The following is an 18101-nucleotide window of genomic DNA, read 5'->3' as shown; positions in this document are numbered from 1 at the left end:
TTTGTTTTGTTTTTTAGAAGTTTTAGTTGTATTGAATAAGGAATGAATAATCCCATATAAAAAAGCAAATTTTGCCAGGCCTGCTGCATGATGGTTCTCTTCTACTGAAATAACTGTATGCTTTAACAGACAACATTTCCAAGATTTATTTATTATTAATTATTATTACAGGATGTAGCACTGCTGCAAGTTAGAAGAAAAAAATTTTATTTAGTAAGTTTACTTTGTGAATTTCACTGTTTGATGGTGCACATCCTTCCCAAAAGATTATTTTCCAATGACAGCAGCATAAACATGAACAAGTAGTAACATGCAGGAGAGCATCCAGAGAGAAATGGAGAAAGAACCAGAGCATAGGCTGCTCTCAGGCCCACCCATAAGAACACCAACAGGAAAACAGACACCCCCCAACCCCCCCCCTTTTTTTTTTAAGTTTATGTAGAACATAAACATGTGCATAGTGCCCAATAAATCAGCAACAGAGCTCACCATTAAGATAAACTGCAATTTTTAAAAAGAGCAGAAATTATCTGCCTACTGCAGTGGAGAAGCCATACAACTTCCCAGCAATGTCTGCTGGGTATACGCCTGTAATTTATTACTACTATTACAACATCAAGTTGGTGAGCCTTTACATAAACCAGACTGACAATTTTGCCTTATCCTTTTAAACAATTTCAACTTCGCAGTTTATTGGAACAAAAAGAAAAAGGCTTGGGAAACCAAAGCAAAAAATTATAAAAACCAAAAAGAAACTGTAGGAGATCTTCTCTATAGCCATCAATGAAGAAATGGGTTTCAACCATGTTCACCACAGACAGAATACACTGTTAGAGACTACGATTAATATTAAAAAACAGCTGTGACATGAGTATGGAAGATTTTATCTTAGAACTTACATTACCATTTGAACAGAGATCAGATTCCTTGAACGACATAGTCTTTGGTCCTTTGTTCTAGCATTATCTGTCCTCATCTGGATTGAATTTAACTCTAGTGTTATGTTGCATATAGTTATACTCTGATCACATAATAACCTATGCAATAAATTTCATATTAAGATAACGGATAAAGTGATTTTTTAAAAAATGCTTTCTTCAGACTGTACAGGTTCAAGCACTCTGCAAGTGGTAAAAGTATTATAAAATACTGGAGTGCACAATGCTTTGCAAAAAAGTGAACATATTCCCTGCCTCACAGAGCTGATGAAAAGTGCTTAGGTACTATGATGATGAAACTTAAGACAGATCTGGAGTTGCCTTAAGAGGTAGGTTTTAATGAAGGATGCTTGGCAGAAAAGGACAGGGAGAGCATTTCTGATGTAAACATGGATGTTCTAGAAGGCACAAAGAAAGTGGTGGGGAAAGAAAAATGAATACATTAGTACCACAAGTGAACTGGGAGGGGACTGGAGGACATGAGAAATAGTGAAATTAAAGAAAAAAAAAGTGTAGATGGGAATGAGATACAATAAATCTGAATTTGGTCCAACATAAAATAAAAATCTAGAAAAAAATTTAAATTGGAAGTTGCATTTTGGACAAACTGGGTTTGTCCAAAGAGGAGGGCCAGGCAAGGAGGCTACAGTTACAAAAAAGAGACACGAGATAATGAGAAAAAACAGCAGATTTATGAGTAAGGCTACATATTAGTCACAGGTATTTTTATTAAAAAAGTCATGGACAGGTCACGGGCAGTAAACAAAAATTCATGACCCGTGGTCTGTCTATAACTTGTACTATACCCCTGACTAAATCTTGGGAGTGCCGCGGGTTCTGGAGAGGTTGGGGTTGGCAAGACTGGCAGACTCCCTACCGGGCTTCTTGGAAGCAGCAACATGTCCCTCCCTAAGCTCCTAGCTCTGCAAGCTGCCAGCTCCGCAGCTCTGTGTGGGTGGTGCCTGTGGGCACAGGCAGCTCGCAGAGCTAGGAGCTGACAGGGAGGGACATGTTGCAATTTCCGGGGATCCCCCAAAGCAAGCACTGCCCAGAGCCCTCACCCCTTCCTGTGTCCCAGCCCTGAGCCCCCTCCCACCCCCCAAGTTCTCCTGCGGGCAGGGGTGGGCGGGGAGGGAGAGAAGGGGGCACAGTGGTCTGAGACTGCCCCAGCAGCAGCCGGTACGACAGCCCCAGGAGCTGCCGGAGCTGCTCGGGCAGCCCCAGCTGCACCAGAAGTCACAGAGGTCATGGAAAATCACGGAATCCATGACAAACTCGCAGCCTTACTTATGACACATTAGGGAGAAAAAACAACAGGATTTCAGAGATTGGCTCTTCTCTCCCTTCCCTGTATTTTCGAAGATCGCACCGAAGTTGCAAACCTGGAAAACAGGAGAGTTATAAATGCTGAAAGAGGACACAGTTTCAAGACTAAACAAATTCAGCTTTGTTAGAACTGAATGCTGGACACCTACATGGAGATATCAGAGAGGCAGCTAGAAATGCACGACTGGTCGAAGGTAGATTTAGGGTATGTCTACACTGCCAACGTTACAGCGTGGCCACAGCAGCACTGTGATGTGGGCAGTGTAGTCACACTTTATCACTGGGGGAGAGCTCTCACAGCAATAAAAAATAACCACTCCAAATGAGGGGTGGTAGGTTTATTGCTGGGATAAAGCACTGGTCTATACTGGCACTTTTCATCGCTAAAACTTTTGTTGCTCGGGGGGGGTTCACACCCCTGAACGACTAAAGTTTTAGCGCTGAAAGTGGCAGTGTAAACACAGCCTTAGATAATGTATAGCGGCGATAGTATTGCCTCCTGTCATTTCAATTAACGATCAGGTGCTGTTTGCAGTCTATTGTTGAATGTACACTGTGAATTAATGTCTGGTTTAACAGATGGCTAGTTGATTAATCCAGGACTAGTATATTGATTAGTATATTGCAAAAGCAGTTAGTAAACCTGTGTAATCTAAAGAGTGATTTTGTGACTGTTTCACTGGAAACAGATCAAAAGAGGTCAACAAGTTCAAACAGCAGATCTTCCTGACATGTTCAATATAGTTAATAACCTTTTTACTCTTAGATAAAACTACTTACATCATGAACAGCTTGAGTAACCAACAAAAAAACTACTGGCAATTATTAGAACTCAGAAAACTCTAATCAGAGATCTTATGAAAAGAAAGATTTGATATGCAGGGCACATTTTAAGAGGTTCAGTGAGCAATGTATGTTTATGGACATTGGAAGGGAAAGTTGATGGCTGAACATGAGGAAGAAAAAGAGGATCTCAGATGGACAACATGGTATTATGGGTGGCTCAACAGAATTATACATCCACAAAAAGATTAGAAGAGCATCATACAGAATGGGCTACCAGTTGCAAATCCCCAACAATGGAAAGGACTCTGAATAAGAAGGAAACTACTTAAAGGTAAATCACATGAAAATGCAACACAAACAATTCTGCTGTTGTGCCTATACAAAACGGTTATAAGTTTCCAGGTTTCAGAGTAGCAGCCGTGTTAGTCTGTATCCGCAAAAAGAAAAGGAGTACTTGTGGCACCTTAGAGACTAACAAATTTATTTGAGCATAAGCTTTCGTGAGCTACATCCGATGAAGTGAGCTGTAGCTTCCGAAAACTTATGCTCAAATAAATTTGTTAGTCTCTAAGGTGCCACAAGTCCTCCTTTTCTTTTTATAAATTTCCAAGTTCTGCTTATAGCCAACCTACTTAGCTCACAAAAGTTCAACAGCAAAATGTATGATAAATCCTTTGTGACTTTACAAGTTAACAAAGAACAAACCTCAATTCCGACCAGAAATCTTGTATACTCGTGAAAGGGTTGCTCTTAATGAGGCTGAGCAGCAGCAGTCGAATATGCAGTGTTAATTTCTCAAAAGAACTGCAATCGGATCTTTCAACTCCCTCAGCACAGGCCAGGTCACATAACATACTGCAGTCCCCAGCTTACCTCCCCCCACACCTCCAGGGCAGGAGCACTACCGAACATGAACCCCGACCGTCCCAAGCTCCCCGCTGACCCAAACGTTAGCTTAAAGCCACTCGCACACAGACCTAGCCTTCCAGCTAAGGTGAAAGGGACGGCACGGATCCTTCTTAGGATGTCACGGTAAGAGTAATTTCTAAGGGTCCTTACTAATAACGGCACCATACCTTAATCATCAACTTCACTTCACCCCACTTGTACGTTTTATTAACTGGCTACGGACGATCGCAATGGGCACCCCCGGAACACCGTTTCTGTTTTTCCGCGCAGTTTCACTTTCCACTTCTCTGTCGCTAGCGCGGTAGGGTAATACTGGGCTCCGAGCACAAAGCTCGCGGGCGGTGGGGGACAGGGCCCGGTTCAAGGCGCCCCGCTGCCGGGGGCAGGTGGGGGTGGGCAGGGGCGCGGCTCAAGCCGTGGGGCGGCAATCTCCGTTACCTGCACAGATCGTCCAGGACGCTGCTGGGAATCTCGACCCGTTTGGTCTCCATGGGGAAGCGCGGCTCATCCCGACGCCACAGGGCCCGAAGGAACAGCGCAGGGGGGCGGGGAGGCCTCGCAGAGCACAAACCCAGCGACCGAGCGAGGGGCGGGACCAATCGCTTCCGTCCCACTCCCGCTGGGGTTGGGGGCCGGCCCTGTCGAGGGACAGACACGCCGCTCCACCAACCACCAGCGCTCGCCCGTTCAAACGTCACCTTTTCTCAAGCCAATCATCGGGAGAGTTAGTGGGAGGACTTGACCAATCGCCGGTGACACACGGTAGACAGACACTGTAGTAGGTTCTGAGCATGCGCACTTTCCTTTTTAAACTCCCCGGCGTGAGCGAGTGTCGCTCTCTCTCTCGTTTCCCGCGGGGAGGGGACGCGCCGCCTGTGCCAGCCCCGCCGGCCTTTCCTCGCAGCGCTCAGCCCTGCGCAAGGGGGAAGCTCGCTGCGCTTGCCCGCCCCGGCCCCAGCACGGCCCCTCTCCATTGCCCAGCGCTCCTGCAGTCCCCGCCGCCCAATCCGGGGGGCTGGGCCTCCCTCAGCAGCGCTCCGCTGGCAGCCTGGAGGGGCGCTCGCGGCAGGCCTCACCTGAGGTCATCTGCAAGCACCGGGGTGCGGCGGTGCGTGACGGGGGGAGGGGAGTATTTTAACATGTCCCGCCCGCACCCCCCCGTGCCGCCTCACTCCGCGTCCTGGCCTCACTTGCCTCCGTCCCAACCCCCAACTGCACTTAACTAGAACTGAAAGAAATAAAACTCCCCAATAGGCACCCCATCACCCGGCTGTGACCCGGAGATACGCGGGAGAAACAAGGGCCCTACAGCATGCGGGATGTATTCCCCACCGCACCTGGGGTAACCTCTCTCGTCAAGTATTTCCTTAAAGGAGAGGTCTGGGTTCCTGCACATGGCCCTCTAGCTAAGCACATTGTCATACCACAGTATTCCCCCTGGGAACCTTACAGCGCTTTGAAGTGAGCTGTAGCTCAGGAAAGCTTATGCTCAAATAAATTGGTTAGTCTCTAAAGTGCCCCAAGTCCTCCTTCCATGACTCCCAGGTGCAGTAATGATAGGGCTACAGGCACCAATGTTGTCATGCATCTGGACATCCAGTATTCTACCAGGCTGGTATTAACACTTCCTGTGGAAGCGTTTCTACCTTCAAGATAGCTTGCTGTATATTTTGTTTCCTTTTTCTGGCTCTCTCAAATAAGGCTTAGCCATTTTTAACAGCCAGTTTAATTTGGTTATTTGACTTGCTGTGGCATGTGATGTGATAGGACAGTCTGTTCCCAGCTGAGTTGAAACTCCCTGCAAGTAAACGGGGGTCCACTGTTAAACAACACACAGTTTGGGATACCGTGCCTGCCAAAATGCTTCCTTGTTTCATCTACGATGGTCACTGCAGTAATGTCTGACAGTTCGTCTAGTTCCTAAATGTCTGAATAGTCGTCTACAATAATGAGGTAGTTTGTGTGGTTTGTGGAGCAAAGGACCATTTGGTACATGGTCTGTTGGGAATGCTGTGTATTTTCAGTCTCTTTTTACTACTTAGCCTGTATTTCCTCTAGGTCTTGGAAATCCTTGGTCATGTTTGGCCAGTATGCGTTATCTCTTGATTTCCAGATAAACACTTCTACTTCAGAATGGCTCAGAAGTATTCTTGAGAGAATTTCTATTTAACGATCTGGGAATGATGAATCGACTGCCTTTACATATGATGCTATTTTATATGCTCAGATTGTCTCAATTGTTCCAGTATTCTTGAGAAGCAAGTTGGGCTTCTCCCCTGAAGTCTGGCCATCATGACAGAATGGGAGACCTTGTAGCACTGGTAACTCTGTCTTGTATGGTTTGTTCACAGATTCTTTCCAGCCCCTGCCTTGAAACTGTCACATAACTGGCTTGGTTGATGCTTTCTATGTCTGTGTTTTCTGTATTTCTGCCAGATTGAGGATCTCATTCAGTTCCCATATTTCATGCTGCAGGGGCAAGGCTGCTCTGAAGTTAGCTATTAACCTTTGTCTTTCTTTAAATTGTAGCATTGCAGTTTCAGAAGCATGTGCTGAAGGCATTTTGGTTTTGGGGCCACTAGCAGTAGCTTTAAAAACACAGAGAGAGCGAGCGAGCACGAGCCCACGTGTGCATGCACCAATACAGTGTAGCTTTCAGGTTTTATTTCTTCTTCCCTATAGAAACTGCTCTCTCATTAAGCATTTCCTGAAAGTAATGTGCTTCAAGATCTTATTACCTGATATATAGTCATACTCTTTTACTGTATCACAAGTAACAGCCCCAAATGGCTGCTGGAATACCGCTGTAAACTGTAGTGTCTGGCACTATTTACAGTTTTGTTTCGCAGTATAAGTATTTGCTAGTCTCACAGATAAAGCGCCAAGTGTGCATGTTATTGTACTATATCCACCACCCCCACGGGGAAATGAAATCTTAACTAATATCTCTCCCTATACAAATTGTAACTGTACACTCCAAGCTGCAGAACAGTTTGAACCAGGGAGACTTTAAAAATCTTGAATGAAAGAAATGGCAAATGCCCAAATGAGATTAGTGTATCACAAAAGGTTACGATCTGCCATTTAGGAGGGTGTATGATTGGGTCTTCAGCACACTCTAAAAAGGAGCAAGCATGCTGTTGTGTTGCTCCACAGCACAAAATCATGACTGGTGTTATAAAATCATGACTTGTATGGAGAAAGTAAATGTGGAAGTGTTATTTACTCCTCCTCCTAACACAAAACTAGCACCCACCAAATGAAATTAATAGGCAGCAGGTTTAAAAAAACAAAAACAAAAAGGAAGTATTTTTTCCCACACAATGTACAGTCAACCTGTGGAACTCCTTGCCAGAAGATGTTGTGAAGGCCAAGACTATAACAGCATTCAAAAAAGAACTAGATAAATTCATGGAAGATACATTCATCAATGGCTATTAGCCAGGATAGGCAGTGATGGTGTCCCTAGCCTCTGTTTGCCAGAAGCTGGGAATGGGCGACAGGGGATGGATCACTTGATGATTACTTGTGTTCATTCCCTCTGAAGCACCTGGCATTGGCCACTGTCAGAAGACAGGATACTGGGCTAGATGGATCTTTGGTCTGACCCAGTATGGCCATTCTTATGTTCTTATCCCTCTAGCCCATTGAGAGGAATTCTGGCTTGGCTGCTAGGAATCTACTAGTACAAAATACACCTAGCTCTTGGATCTACCTTTGCTCTGCCTCTCTGGACCACCCATAGAAATGATTTTTCCAAGGTGAATTCTGATGCATCATTTGCTGTCTTTAAATAGAGAATATAAAACCTCTAATAATTCATTTTTGTTACTTCATTTTCCTTACCATAAATATTTTGAAGCTTAAGTTCTGTGTTGGTCTGATGGTGCTGTAGATTCAATAAATGTTTAACCCTTGCTTAAATAATTGTGAAAATGGACATGTTATATTAAATGTAGCCAGGAAAACAAAAATGTGTTAGTGCTGAAAGATCTAAATCCTCACAAAACAATTTCTTTTACAACTACAGCCACCAGAGGGTGTCCACTGCTCTTTTTTACTATTTACAAGACACTGCAAACAACAACAGTCATGCTTCAGCTGACTTCAACAGCAGCAGGAGAGGCCAGTAATTACAATTGCCTCCCATTTAGAGTAAAAGCCTATAACTCACAGCCTGCTTCTCAGAATTCCTTTTTTGACATTCCCATGAACCCTGGTTCTTCTGTCTGAGAGTCTGCTTTGGTTAGGTACCTCCACTCACACATAGCTTAGCCTATTCCCCGCTCATGTTTGCCTGATCTCCCTGAGAGTCTCTACATGTCCAAATTTCAGAGTAACAGCCGTGTTAGTCTGTATTCACAAAAAGAAAAGGAGTACTTGTGGCACCTTAGAGACTAACCAATTTATTAGAGCATAAGCTTTCGTGAGCTACAGCTCACTTCATCAGATGCATATCGTGGAAACTGCAGCAGACTTTATATATACACAGAGAATATGAACCAATACCTCCTCCCACCCCACTGTCCTGCTGGTAATAGCTTATCTAAAGTGATCATCAGATTTGTGCTGGAAATGGCCCACCTGATGATCACTTTAGATAAGCTATTACCAGCAGGACAGTGGGGTGGGAGGAGGTATTGGTTCATATTCTCTGTGTATATATAAAGTCTGCTGCAGTTTCCACGATATGCATCTGATGAAGTGAGCTGTAGCTCACGAAAGCTTATGCTCTAATAAATTGGTTAGTCTCTAAGGTGCCACAAGTACTCCTTTTCTTTACATGTCCAAAGCTCATCTGAGTATCTCTGAAGATTTCTGGCTCTACAAGTTTGTCTACATGTAAAATGCTGCAGCTGTGCTGCTGTAGTGCTTCAGTGAAGACACTACCTACATTGACGGGAGGGGCATAGATACTCCACATCCCTGAGAGGCAGTAGCTAGGTCAATGGGAGAATTCTCCCATCATCCTAGCGCCTTCTATGCTGGGGTTAGATAAATTTAACTGCATGGCTCAAGAGTGCAGATATTTCACACCCCTGAGCAACTTAGTTATTCTGACCTAATTTCCTACTGAAGACTAGGCCTAAGGGCTCGTCTACACTGGCACTTTACAGTGCTGCAACTTTCTCACTATGGGTTGTGAAAAAACATCCACCTGAGTGCTGCAAGTTTCAGCACTGTAAAGTGCACCAGCGCTGGGAGTGCAGCTATTCCCCTCGTGGAGGGGGGATTTTTATAGCGCTGTGCTGCACCTACACAAGATGATATTTGAAGAGTTGCTTTTTAGATGAAGCTAGAGTGCATTTACAAAGACTTCTCTAGCAGTGATCTGATGGGGACAGTTAAATTGGGCTAACACCTCAACTTATTTCACAGAACTGCCTGAATAGCCTTCAGATGGTCAGGATCTTCACTGACTGCTAAAATAAGCTGAATTGGCAGTTAAAATAAGATAACCAGATCACTTCTGCACAGTCTCACATACAAGTCCGTTCCCAAGCTCATACTCATGTTTGCTCAATGCAGGGCTCACAGTCTCAGTGCTTTTCAAGCACCTTTCACCAGATGATCTATTCATATCTTCGCTTGAGAGTAGTGGGGCTCAAGCAAGGTGTGGGAGTAGTCATTTCCCTTTTAATTGCAATTGGTTGTCCTCCCCCGCACCTTGTACTTTACAATTTAAAAGGCTGGATTCTCAGGGATAAGTACTCCTGCACTCCAGGGGGAGGAGCATAGATAAAGAGGAGACAGACCCACTGTCTTTTCAGAGGGGATGAGAAGAGAAAGGGAAGCAACTTTTATAACCTCTACCTTGTAACTGTTATGAAGGACCCTACCAAATTCACAGTCCATTTTGGTCAATTTCACAGTCATAGGGTTTTAAAAATAATAAATTTAATGGTTTTCAGCTATTTAAATCTGAAACCTCTCAATGGTGTAATTGTAGGAGTCCTGACCCAAAAAGGAGTTGTGGTGGGGGGCACAAGGTTATTGTAGGGAGGGCTTGCGCTTTTGTTGGCAGTGGTGCTGCCTTCAGATCTGGGGAGCTAGAAGCCAGCAGCAGCGCAGAAGTAAGGATGGCTTGGTATGGTATCACTATCCTTCTGTACTGCTGCTGGTGGGGTGCAGTCTTCAAAGCTGGGTGCCCGGCCAACAGCCGCCGCTCTCCAGCCACCCAGCTCTGAAGGCAGCACAGAAGTAAGGGTGGCAATACCGCGACCTGCCCTAAAATAACCTTGTGACCCCCCTGCAACTCCCTTTTGGGTCAGGACCCCCAATTTGAGAAACGCTGGTCGCCCCCATTAAATCTATACAGAATAGAGCAAAAGCACACAAAAGATCAGATTTCACAGGGGAAGACCAGGTTTCATGGTCCGGGACACATTTTTCATGGCCATGAATTCGGTAGGGTTCTACTTATGGGGACTGTGGGATTTAGGCTATATCTATGCTTAAAACACTACAGTGGCACAACTGCACACTGCAGTGTGCACACTTAATACAGCAATAGGCGGGGTTCCCCATCACTGTAAGTAACCCACTTCTACAAGAGGCTAAAGTAGCTAGGTTAATAGAAGAATTCTTCCATCGGCCTAGTCCTGTCTACACCGGGAGTTATATCAGCTTAACTATGTCTCTCGGGGTGGATTTTTCACAAGCCTGAGACATGTAGCCATGACATAATTTTTCAGGGTAGACAAGCCCTTGTGTGCACCGACAACCAAGTTCACCAGAACTCGATGTAAAGTTATGAATACAGGATGCTTAGGAGAGCAAATTTCCCATCTTTGGGTTGGTACAGGCATGATGCAGTCAGCAGGCTAAGGTCCTAATTACATGAAGGAAGTTTGCACTAGTGTAACTACTTAAAATGCATCCTAACGAAAGTGCATCAGTCTGAAGCAGAACTTTAACCCATTAAGCTGCTGAAGGAAAGGACCTTGAGTCTACGTTTGGACTGGAAATGGATACTCCTCAACAGGTGTCCAATTATATGATCACATCGCAGAGGGACAAAGTCACCAGAAGAATCAACACCAGAAATAGTACCTATTGCCAGTGATTAGAGGTTTTTATTCCCTCTCTCTTGTGCATAGGTTTAGAGCAGCAAGCATGGCTTGTGCCCTATAGGAGTTTAGGGAGAGACCACAAGCATAGGGGAATGCTCAGATAGAGGGGCTCTGTACCAGGAACAAGAACTAAAGCAGGGAGCATCAGACCTAGTCCCAGATCAGGGTGATTAACCCAGCCATCACACTGCCCTACTGGTCATAATGATGGGCCTAGGGTCAGAACCAACTGGAGTAACCCAGCAAGGCAGAGTCACCAGATAAAATCCACCCTACAGGTTGGGGTGGGGGCAGACTAGGCTCATTCTCTGAGAAGCGTTTGGCTGGGGTGAAGCCAGCCTAGCATGCATCCAACAGCTGCTGCTGCCGCCGCCAATTCAGGTCCTGCAGGGCAGCAAGCAGCCCCTCATGAGCATGGCCAACAGCTCAAGGTAGCCAGGATTCCCTAGCAGGATTCTCCCTGAGCCATGGGGCTCAGCCCTGTTCCTTCTAGGAATTCCTAACCACCACCACCCTGGCACCCCAAGCCCCATAGGGCCCATGGGGGAGGGAAGGCAGCCCTTACCTTGGCCCAGAACCTGGCCCCGAGCAGCTCCACATGCAGCACTACAATAGTGAATTGCTCCAAGGTAAAGCCTCACACAGTGCCATCCCAGCCCACCTGCATCAGCAGGAGACAGATCCCAGGGAGACTGTGCCACTGCAGCCCATCTGGGAGGGCAGTGAAAGAAGAGAAGGTTGGCTGCTAGAAATCAGCAACTTTTCTGCTGTCAGCATATAGTGGGTAATCAACAGGCCAAATCTGGACTGCCAGAGACTTTTAACCAGACCACGAAACTCTAGGGGGCCGTGGGCAGTTAATGCAGTGGGGGGGGAGGCGAAGGGGGGCTACTGTGAGTAGAGAAGTGGCTGGCTGGGTGCTTGGGCAAGCTAGGGCTCTGCAGTAAGGTGGAGGAGCCTGGCACCAACCACTCACCCTGCTGCTGCCACTTCCACCATCCTCCAGACTGCAAGTGAGGAGGACCAGGAGTGAAGCTGCCCAACTGCCTGCTCCACAGGGGGCACAGTGCACTCAAGTGGCCAGAAGGTGCAACTGCAGCTCACTCCCGCCCACAGTTTAACCAAATTGTGGCAACCGTGCTTTGTGTGCCCCTGGCCAAAGACTGTCACAGCAGGGGCGCCACTTAGGGAAGGCAGAGGAGCACCTTCTACCACCCCCCAATCCCCCAGTTATGTCTCAGCTTCAGGTAGCCAGGGCTCCCACTGTGAGCCCCGGCAGGCACACAGGGCTGTCAGCAGGAGCCCCATCCGCCTGGGGCTGATACATAACTCAGGAGAGGTGGGGCAGGTGCCCCCTCCCACCTTCCCTAAATGGAGCCCTGCAAGGCTCGAGTCCAGACCTTGACTATACCTTGACTAAAAAATGTTGGCCTTGACAAAAAAAATAATAGACTACCCCTGGCATATAGCTATGAACCCCACTGGCAGAAGGTGTCTCATCCTTCTCTAGTGGCTAATTCACATAGAAAATACTGGCTTACTACTATTACCAGTTACTCCTTCAGCAAAAGTGGCAGTTCAGTGCTGTGGATCTAAAGATGATGGATGTCTATATGGTTTCACGTGATGGAATTTGTTTTTTCAATTGGCTTTTTAAAAGCTTAGATGTCAAAAAAAAGTGAAGAGTGCTTAAGTTACGAAGTCAAACACTCAAAAGTTATGACATGCCAGAATCAAAGCTGCCTGTAAAACTTTAGCGCCCACCCCCCGCCTTGTGTGTACGCATTATGATAGTGTTTTTAACAATGAAATCATACATTTTTCCACATGATTCCCTGCCTCATTTAATGCACAAGATGGAGGAGACTCAGGAAATCAATCTGGGTTGTGTGAAGGCAGCAACTGTCTGTAGATTCCCTTCCTCATCTGTTGCAGAAGACGGAAGGTGCTGTAGTGAATGAGGCAGGGAACTGCAACAAGAGAAAGGTTGTATGCTATATAAAAAGTAAGAGCTAGTAGTCACAGGACTTACTATTTTCAAGTTGCAGTGGGGGAGGTTTAGGTTGGATATTAGGAAAAACTTTTTCACTAAGAGGCTGGTGAAACACTGGAATACATTACCTAGGGAGGTGGCAGAATCTCCTTCCTTAGAAGTTTTTAAGGTCAGGCTTGACAAAGCCCTGGCTGGGATGATTTAATTGGGGATTGGTCCTGCTTTGAGCAGTGGGTTGGACTAGATGACCTTCTGAGGTCCCTTCCAACCCTGATATTCTATGATTCTAGGATTCTTTTTTGTCCTATTGATGGGGCAAAGTGAAGGCAAAAAAGAATAGTAAATCCTCCAAGAGGTGTAGAGATACCATACATCTTGTACATTAGATGCAGGCTTTGATTTGCCACAACACACTTCCTGCTGGCACAGAAAGAAGGACAAGGCAGTCACAGGCTGCAGCTATACTGAGTTACAGGAAGTCTTGTTACATCATTTCTGTACTCTCTTGACTCAGGCACAGAAGCCCTAGATGTATACTATGCATTGCATACACTTTATAGCAGGAAAAGAGGAACACTTTGCAAAAATAATGAAAAATGTTTGAGGATCATCGTGTCCCCCACCAAAAAAAAAAAAACAACAACAACTTACTTTTGAGAGAGAGACAGGACAAGAATACAGAATGAAGGGGAAAACATAGATGAGTTTGGGGTCACATAATTAAAACTAAAAAGTCAGTCCTTTGAATACGGAATATTAAAAGATTCAGAGACTTGATTATCCTGGGGTGTAAATAATAAGAGTCCAGGAATAGTTAATAAGGGAGATGCATGAGACATTAGAAAGGTGTATATATATATATATATATATGCCAAGCAGCAGGATAAACAGAAACAAAAAGCCCAGAGAAGGGCACAGAGCATATGACAGAGTACTATAGAAAAGCCAGCAAGGAAAAAGTTAATAGAAATTGAATTGGCCATGGACAGGAACATGAAAAGCAGGAAACAATACCAGCAATGTGGCAACCATTTTGAGTATAGGAAATGTCCAGCATTCAGGCAAATATGTAGAAACTGTAATAAACCCAACCATTATACAAAAACATGCTGAGAAAGCAGGAAAGTGCAATCCAAAAATGGATTCCTCAAATGAAAAGGAAGAGCTGTTCTTAGGCGCAATAAGGAGGAAAAAGAAAACTCAAAAATTATCCAGTTAAAACGTGTATTAGAACAGGGGTCACTCACCACTTCCTGGCAGCTCTGGGGATTAGGTCCTTCCAGGTCTGAAGCCCCTTTCTGTTGCTTGTTTGCATGCCCGGCAGTTTCCCTCTCTCTCTGTGACTTGGCTCTCCAGCCAGGTCACTAATATGTTTTCCCCCCTTCTAGGGTATCAAAGTCCTACAGGACAAACTATCCCAGGTAGTCTTCAAATCCACTTCCTTGACAGTGGCACTTCCCCAGTGGGTGGTACAGGAATCCAGGCCCATCCTCTACTCCAGATTCTAGCTCAGAAACACTGTAATCACCAGCCAAGGTCTGCAACATCCCACCTATTCCTTCTCAACTAGGCATCAGCATCAATTCAGGGTTATTTAGCCACATAATTCCCCTCATATGTTGCCTATCTGGTTAATTGGCCTCTTCTCAACCTCATTAACCCTTTCCATGCTAGTATAGGGTGAACACCCCATCACATGAAGAAATGGCATTTGTGTGACACACAAGATAGATACTGGGGCAGAAGTAAATGTAATAACAGAAACTGAAATAGAGTGAAAAGAAAAGGAGTACTTGTGGCACCTTAGAGACTAACCAATTTATTTGAGCATAAGCTTTCGTGAGCTACAGCTCACTTCATCGGATGCATCCAAAAGCTTATGCTCAAATAAACTGGTTAGTCTCTAAGGTGCCACAAGTACTCCTTTTCTTTTTGCGAATACAGACTAACACGGCTGTTACTCTGAAACCTTAATAGAGTGATGTAAGAAGCAGCTGAAAGTGGATGGGTTCAAAGAATCTATGAAAGACTATCATGGAGGAATAATTCCAGTGTTAGGAAAGTGCATGCTAGCACTTAAATACAAAGGGAAAATAATAAAAACAAGAGCTTGCAGTGGTACACAGAGACAAGCAACCATCTACACCCATATGAGGTGCTTGGTCTTGTTAATAGAATGTGTGCTATAGAGCAGTGGTTCTCAACCTTTCCAGACTACTGTATCACTTTCAGGAGTCTGATTTGTCTTGCGTACCCTCAAGTTTCACCTCACTTAAAAAGTACTTGCTTACACAATCAGACATAAAAATACAAAAGTGTCTCAGCACAATATTACCTTAAAATTGCTTTCGTTCTTATTTTGTTTGTATGAAGTTTTAGTTGGTACTGACTCTGCTAGTGTTTTTATGTAGCCTATTGAAAAACTAGGCAAAGATCTAGATGAGTTGATGGACCCCCTGGAAGACCTCTGTGTACCAGGAGAGGTACACATACCCCTCATTGAAAACCACTGCTATAGAGAAACAGACAACACAGAACCAGATATGTAAGTATTAATAGTATCATATGAAAATGTATTTGCAAAACACAGGTGCTTCCCAGTAACATACAAGATATGGTCAAGAGAAGCTGCAGAACTTATGCTATATGCTACACAAAAAGTTCTACAAGCCTTAAGAAAGAGGCTATCTGAGGCTCCAAAACGTAACAGGAAATGGTATCATTTAGAGAAGAGCTAAGAGTTTGGATTCACTCCTTAATAACTGTGGAAAGGAAAAAAGGAGGGGAACTATAGCTTTCTTCCTATACTGGCCTTCCTTCAGGCCCATTCCCACAGCCCCTCCCTAGAACTATTATAGATCTACCTCTCTCTAGACATTTAACAACAAGATAGAAACAACAGTATTCTTCCTCTCTAACTCCTTCTTATCTGGGTTTCCTCCCCTTATGCTCAGCTACCATCTGGGGCTGGCCCAGCCTCCAGGTGCAACCAGGTACCTTAATCAAATTCTCTAACTCCAGTTAACCCTTTTAGTACCAGTGTGGGGTATGTACCTCACAGTAACATATTTTAAATATTTTGTCCCCTTGGGTTTACTTTCAATAGCTAGTACATAAAATTACAACTGCCTTGTCTAGACAAGGATTTTTAGCATGTTAATCCTATTACTAACATATAAAAATACATTTTTCCTAGTATAGACGAGTCCCATCTCTGACTCTCTCTTCTTTCTTTTTTTTCTTTTTATTTTCTCTGCCTCCTGCCCCCTCTGGCTGATCAAGAGTGCATATGCCAATGATCCTGCCTTTTTAAATCCATTTAGATCTTGTTATTGTGTACAGTCGTCTGAATGATTTAATTGGGGATTGGTCCTGCTTTGAGCAGGGGGTTGGACTAGATGACCTCCTGAGGTCCCTTCCAACCCTGATATTCTATGATTCTATGAATTTAACTTAAGGTATGACTTTAAACCGTTTAGTTAAACCAGGGCACTCTTAATTTGGTTTAGCTAAATTGATTACACACAGGCTAAAGGTAAACTGAAGGACTTCTTACACCAAAATAAAAGTATTCACACAAGGTTTGTACCAGTTTAACTAAACTGGTTTAATTATATTGGTGTAAGTTTGAATATATACAATGCCCCAGAACCTGACTGTGTTGACTTGGTGCAACCCTCATATATGGACACTTATTTCAATTCAAGAATACATTATAGTGATTTAGCTTAAGTGATTATTTATCAACTGACATTTGTCGTGCAGAAGGTCAAGGTGGGCAAGGTAATATATTTTATTGGACCAACTTCTGTTAGTTAGAGATATGCTTTTGAACTTACACGGAGCTCTTCTTCAGGTCAGCTCAGTGTAAACTTGAAAGCTTGTCTCTCTCACTAACAGAAACTGGTCCAATAAAAGATATTACCTCACCCACCTTGTCTCCCTAATATCCTGGGACTGGACTGACACGGCTACAACAGCACTGCATACATCACATAGCAGGTGTCAGATCAGGTAGTTTGTGCCATTCTGTGGTCAATATTGTTCCTATTCTCAGGTGGCAAGTGGAGCCAGAACAGGATTTGATCACTAAAGAGAGAAGATAAAGTTGGAGAAAGAGACTGAAGAGAAAAGATATGAAAGAAAGAGGTGGAAATGCAAGGGACTCATGAAAGAAGAAAAAGTTTTGCAGTGCTAGGTATATTTGTATGAGTCCTTTGCAAGATGCACTTCTCCATAGACTTCAAGAAATGTGCACTTGAGGTGAACAGACAGCAAGTGTGAAAAGTTATACCTTTGAAGGGAGGCTGTGCTACTTACATTTGAAACGTTTCCAGGTATGGGTAATAAGAAGCAAAGCTTCCTGAGAAAGCCATCTTGTCATTCGGCCACCATGGCCAATTTTTCTGCATGTTTATGGTTTACAGAGATTTGAGGGAGGTCTGAAATCCTTTTAGTCAGAAGCTCTAAAGCTGAGTCACATGAGTAAATGATATCAAGTAGCTTCTGGTAAGGGACCAGGGCCAAAACAAAGGGGTTTACTGGTCAGCAGGCCAAGAAAGCTTCCAAGACTGCATCATACTTTGTAAATTACATACTGTTGGCAGAGAAACCGTTTTAAACCTGTGGGAGATCTGACTTCCAGGGTAAAGTTACAAACTTCTAGTACTACTCTGATGCAGTCATGCAGCTTCCCAGTAAAAGTGAAGTCATATTACCACAAACTTTGTTCTTCCTCACCTCATCCCTTCCCTAGTTTGTTACCCTAACTCATTGCTTCAGATTTATAATTAGATTGTCAGCACTTGAGAGCACAGACTGTGTCTTCTATTTAATCTGTGAAAGCCGTATACAGTTTTGGGTACTGTAAGCCCTGTCAAAAGTAAACAAATATAAAATAAGAATGGATTCCAACCAAGAATGATGACCTAGGCCTATTTGCACAAAATATCACTAAAGTTCCAAAAAGAAAAGGAGGACTTGTGGCATCTTAGAGACTAACCAATTTATTAGAGCATGAGCTTTCGTGAGCTACAGCTCGCTTCCAAGTTCCAAAAATTCAACACCTTCCCAGTG

At 44.3% G+C, this 18101-nt stretch overlaps 1 protein-coding gene and 1 long non-coding RNA gene across 4 annotated transcripts in view; one reads left to right on the top strand and one right to left on the bottom strand.

Annotated features, from left to right (window-relative positions):
* The window catches only part of DCP2 (decapping mRNA 2), a 29857-nt gene extending 25287 nt beyond the window's left edge, over positions 1-4570 (bottom strand). Inside the window, exon 1 of one of the 3 annotated variants that reach the window (XM_073344712.1) lies at positions 4398-4570. The gene's annotated coding sequence lies outside the window, so the exon portion shown is untranslated. Of the gene's footprint in view, positions 1-899; positions 1698-4126; positions 4354-4397 lie in introns of those variants that run through there. The other 2 variants (XM_073344714.1, XM_073344713.1) reach the window with 2 other exon arrangements.
* On the top strand, positions 4018-18090 carry LOC140911509 (uncharacterized). The gene is made up of 3 exons (XR_012159002.1): positions 4018-4082; positions 15437-15570; positions 17083-18090. It is a non-coding gene; the product is annotated as an uncharacterized lncRNA (long non-coding RNA).
* Positions 18091-18101: the final 11 nt, after the last annotated feature.

This window comes from Lepidochelys kempii, chromosome 5 (genome assembly GCF_965140265.1).
Source record: "Lepidochelys kempii isolate rLepKem1 chromosome 5, rLepKem1.hap2, whole genome shotgun sequence".
Taxonomy (NCBI): domain Eukaryota; kingdom Metazoa; phylum Chordata; order Testudines; family Cheloniidae; genus Lepidochelys; species Lepidochelys kempii.
Note: the sequence above shows the minus strand (reverse complement) of the source record. Positions and strands in the feature narration are given on the sequence as shown.